We start from the raw sequence: 5,538 nt of genomic DNA on the forward strand, positions 1-5,538 counted from the left end.
CTAACTGGAATTTAAATAAAAACCTGAAACTAAAAAAAAAAAATAAACTGTAGATAAGGGCTTTTGAGAATGCCTTCCTCCCCTCTGCTATTCATTCATTATTTCCTCAGTGATGCCTTTTATGAACTTCCAGACATGGTCAGCACTCCACTGATACACTACAGTAAAAGTGGGCACCTCTTCTTAGTACTTGACACAGACATCAATGATTTTTATTTTGCTATATTCCATTAATACTGTTTCCTCACTAATCTGTGAGCTCTGGAAAGGCAGAGACCATGTTAGCTTTGCTTGTTTTATCCCCCAGTGCCCAGAACAACATCCAGTACACAGTAGGTATTCAATAAAGAGTTGTAGAATTACTACATAAGATAAAGAATGAATGAATGAAAAAAATGAATGATTCAAACTAGGCCTTGAGCTAAGTGGTACCTTCCCTTCACTAATAGAAAAGTCAGACAGGACCTCTAATTTTGGTAAGGGCATTACTTACTGAAGCCCATCAAAGAATACTAGTTCTCTGCAATGGTAAAGCAAGGAGAATATTGAATAATTATTTAAAATACACTATCATGCATATTATGTTTTGCCTGGAGGTCTGCATTGTGAGATATTCATAAAGAAAAATGAGGAAATGGATATAAAAGAATAAACAGTAGCACCAGAGACATGAACTCTCCACATTTGGCAAGTTGTGGCAGGATATAAGGTGAGTACAGAGGTGGGGGATATGTCTATAAATTATACTTAAAATCAAGTTGGAGAGAGCCTTGAAGGCCATAAAGCTGGTTTTTAATCAGAACATGCTGATAAGGAGAAGGGGAAAGCACTGAGGATTTTTAATGCAAAATTTACACACCTTCTATCCAGGCTTTAGAAGGCTGATTCTAGAATCAAAGAATGGCTAAAAATCACAAGAAGGAAAATGTGTTAGGAAATAACTGATATAGTTCATATCAGAAGCAATTAGGATGTGAAATAAGGTAGTGGCCAAGACAAATCAAGATAAAGAGGTTTTATTATTCTTCTGAATGCTGGAGTCATTACCTGCAATGCTAATTAAGGAGGTAGAAGATGTTTAGAGGGCTGGGTAATGAATTCAGTCTCATTACTAAACCTCAAGGTTATCTGTCTAAAAGAAGTCCAACAAGCACCTAGAAATGAGAGCCAGACCCCTGAAGAGGATCTAGACAGTATAAAAAGATCAAAAAGACATGTATGTGAATAAAATGATCAAGGAAAGTAGTACAGAAAGCAAAAAAGGATGAATTAAGGAAAGAATATTTACGAAAACCTACAGTTAGAAGTGAGAGTAAGAGAAGGACGTAATATGGTTGTCAGAGAAACAAGTATTGACACAGAAGCTAGATGTAGGGGTGTTGCAAGACGCTCTTGTTAAATCCTATACAAAGGTAGTAAAAAGGATGATTAATGCCATCAGGCTTGTGATTAGGAATCTGATGAACTGATTTCTTGGAAGATGTGGTAGGCTGAATAATGGGCCCCCAAAATTCCAGATTGTTAAGGATTTTTAAGTGATGAAATATCCTAGGTTATTTGGCTGGGTCCTAAATGTAATCACAAGTATCTTTAGAAATGGGAGACATGGGGCGCTCGGGTGGCTTAGTTGGTTAAGCGTCCGACTTTCACTCGGGTCATGATCTCGCGGTTCGTGGGTTCGAGCCCCGCGTCGGGCTCTGTGCTGACTGCCAGCTCAGAGACTGGAGCCTGTTTCAGTCTGTGACTCCCTCTCTCTCTGACCCTCCCCTGCTCACGGTGTCTCTCTCTCTCTCTCCTAGAAATAAATAAAACATTAAAAAAAAAAAAAAGAAATGGGAGACAGAAGGAGGGCTGATACAGAAGACAGAGAAGGATGCAATGACATCAGCAGAGAGAGAGATGTGAAGATGCTACGCTGTGAGTTTTGAAGATGGAGGAAAGGGCCATGAGCCAAAGAATACAGATGGCCACTAGGAGCTGAAAAAGGCAAAGAATACAGTTCTAGAGGCTGGAAAACACAATGAAACAGATTCTTCCCTAGAGTCCCTAGAGGGAGTAAGGTACTGCCAACACCTTGGTTTCAGCCCAGTGATCCTGATTTTGGAACACCGTCTTCAAAACCTATAAAAGTCTAAACCTGTGCTGTTTTAAGCCACCAAGTTTGTGGTGATTTGTTACAGTAGCCACAGCAAACTAATATAGAAGTAAAGGCAAACACAAATTTTAAATGATTGAAAAGTGAGTAAAATACAAAGATGTGAAGGTAGATAGTATATATCATGATCTCAAAGGTATTAACAGTTAAAGAAATGAGAGAGTTGAGACAACTTGAAGATAAATCAGGTTCAAAAGAATTAGTGGGTATAATGTTTTAAACTTGGTGATACTGGCATGTGTATATTCATAGGCTTAGAAGAAAGGATCAATGGAAAGTAAAAACCAAAGATGCAAGAGTAATGAAGGGATGGTTGATGGTCAAAGTTGTATGGGAAAGATGGGGAAATGGTAATGGGCTAGTCCTAGGAAAAAGTCGGGGACCTGCATGGGTTAGAAATACAAAACACCTATACATCATTTACTTTAGCACTCATTAGCATAAGTTCAAGGATTGTAAATTGTTTTGTTAGCCCAAACAAAACAAAGGTAGGTTAGGGCTGGTACTCTACCAGAAAGCAGCTCGTTGGTCAATGTTACTATCCACCCCCACTAGTGTTGGTATTACAGACTTAAACACATTTTTAAATGATTAAAGAATAATACAATCCATAAAAATATTGTTTATAGTAGTTAGAATAAAATGTATTATGATCATATATTTTTACTTCTAAGACTTAAATGTCATCATCACTCATTCCTCAGAAGTGCTCTCTATTAGAGGCAATTATTGAAATCATCATCCTGAGTCTTAAAGGGTACTCACTACAATTTTTAAGAAGCAGACATTATTGAGACTCCAACAGTTAGATAATCATCAGAGAGAACTGTGTCCCAGCAATCTGCAAACTAACTAAATCAGAAGAACCTCTCTCTTCAAACCCTTTCCATAGGTTTCAGACAATTCCTAACAATTCTCCAACAGAAAATTTATTTCTTCATATTTAAAAAAAATGGCAGAAGTTACTGAGTTAGGTTGTAAAATGTCTGATGTTTTCAAAAAGCTAATGAATTAAACTCTCTGTTAATACCTGTAACCCATTTCTCTGGATCTGTTCAGGGATTGAGGGGATTATGTGTTTCAAATGGCCCCAGGTGACCTACATGCTTACCTCGAAGCCAGAAGGCATAGTACAAGGCTAAATATAGGAGAAAAATACACTTCTCTATTTCAGAATGGTAGACTGTTAGGATGACTGGGCAAATAGATGCATACTGTGGCTTCCTGAAAGAGGAGCTCCCCAACGACAATGTGAACAATGTCTTTCCTCATGGAGAAGACTTCATTGTTGAGGAATCAAGGGGATACTGTACTCCACCCTTCTTTGCAGATAAATGGGTGGTTCCTCTTAGCTGTTTCCTGAGTAAAGAGTAAAAACCTAGTCAGAAACAGGAAGACCATGAAACAAGTGGGTTGTCTTCTAAGTCCATTATGGATCTGAAAAAGGAAGAAAGCTGGAAGAATCCAAATGCCTGTATACCATAGGTATAGATTATAGAGATAGAAACAGAGATACACATATATACATATACTTTTATCTTTTTCAACAAATAACAAGGGTCCATAGCATTTCTGGAAAGAGCCACATCAGTAGAAGCATTAATGAAGGTGAAAAATGAACCCCAGTACAACCTGAAAAGAAAGGCTGCTATGAATGGTAGAACTGCAAAGTAGTGAATAAGCAGTGGCTCCAGAGGGACTCCACTGCTGGTCTAACTAGAATCTTGTACTTACCAACATTAGACAGACAAAAGCAGCCCCGAAGACCAGCAGAGTGGTGAGAGAGATGGGTAACTTAGTACTATTCTAGGTAAGTAATGAAGTTCATGAACACTGCTTACGGCTTACAAAGGAGGCCTCTTGGGAGGCTAGCATTTCTTGCTTGTATCCGCATATACAGGGCTAAGAAAGGCAGAGTAGTAAGAAGTTTAGAATATTCCATATAAAGATTTACCAGATTATATTTGCCTTTAACTGGCAATTTTACTATTCAAAAAGGACTCTTCATGAGGTGGGGACATAATTTGATAAATTAATAAAAGAGCTGGAGCAATGGACCTTCCTTTGTAATTTATCTTCTCTTTACCTCTTTGTAATTTATCTTCTCCTCACCACCACCATCGCCCAAACTTAAAATTTTCCTTTATTTATTCATTCTTCCAAAAATATTTCTTGAACATCTACTATGTTGCTCACACTGTGCATGTGCTAGGGATACAATGAATAGAATGAACAATGTCCTTATCCTCAGGAAGCATGTAGTCTAGTAGAGGAAGCAGACATTAAACCAATAAATATAAACCCAAATCAATACAGACTTTTAAATGAAATATACACTTTCAGATTGTTTTAGTTACTGTCTAGGGAAAGACAGAAGACAATATCAGGGAGACTATTTAATTTCATGGATCAGAGAAGACAAAGAAATATTATTTAAACTAAAGGACGGAAAGAAGTTAGTGAAGAGAAGGGAAAAGTTTGCCAAATACAATGACCAGCCTGTGTAAGGGCCAGATAATGAAAATAACTTGACGTGTTCAAGAACCTGAAGGATGATCAGTGAGTCTGCTACAGTCCACAAAGACAAGAGTGGCAAGAAGCCAAGCTGGAGGGGTGTGCATTCATGTCACAAGGTAACACTGATGGACACAGACGTATGTCAGACACAACTGAAGCAGTGCCCTAAGAAGTTAACATTGACCCCTTCTCAGAAGGTCTTCATACCCCCTATTCAGTTGTTCTGGCTATTTGTTGGTCTCTGGCTTGGAGCAGCTACATAGAAGTGAACAATCCACCATCCAATAGATGGCAACCTAACTGAAGTGAAGCAAAGATAGAATGAGGAAGACTGAGGAAAAGATCAGGCCTGGGAGAAAAATATAAGGTCAGTATTTTTTTAATGTTTATTTATTTTGTTAGAGAGAGAGAGAAAGAGAATCCCAAGGAGGCTCTGCACTATCAGCATGAAGCCCAATGCATGGCTTGATCTCACAAACCATGAGATCATGACCAGATCCAAAATCAAGAGATTAAAGCTTACGCAACTGAGGGACCCAGGTGCCCCTACAAGTTCAGTTTTTGACACACTAATGTGAGATGACTGCAGTGTAAAACATTTAAGTGAAAAGTTTAAGTTGGCATTTGGATTTGAAGCTCAGAAAAGAAGTCTCAGCTAAAATTATGAATCTGGGAATCATGACAATGAATAAACAATAAGAACCAACTCTGGCTAATTTAAGTAGAAAAGAAATTATTGATCCATTCGTCCGTTGATAGAAGATGTGGTTTATCTATACCATGGAATATGACATGGCAATGAGAAACAATGAAATCTGGCCATGTGTAGCAACATGGATGGACCTTGAGGGTGTTATGCTGAGCGA

The sequence above is a fragment of the Hyaena hyaena genome, unplaced genomic scaffold (assembly GCF_003009895.1).
Source record: "Hyaena hyaena isolate Hyena2069 unplaced genomic scaffold, ASM300989v1 scaffold_1203, whole genome shotgun sequence".
Taxonomy (NCBI): Eukaryota; Metazoa; Chordata; class Mammalia; order Carnivora; family Hyaenidae; genus Hyaena; species Hyaena hyaena.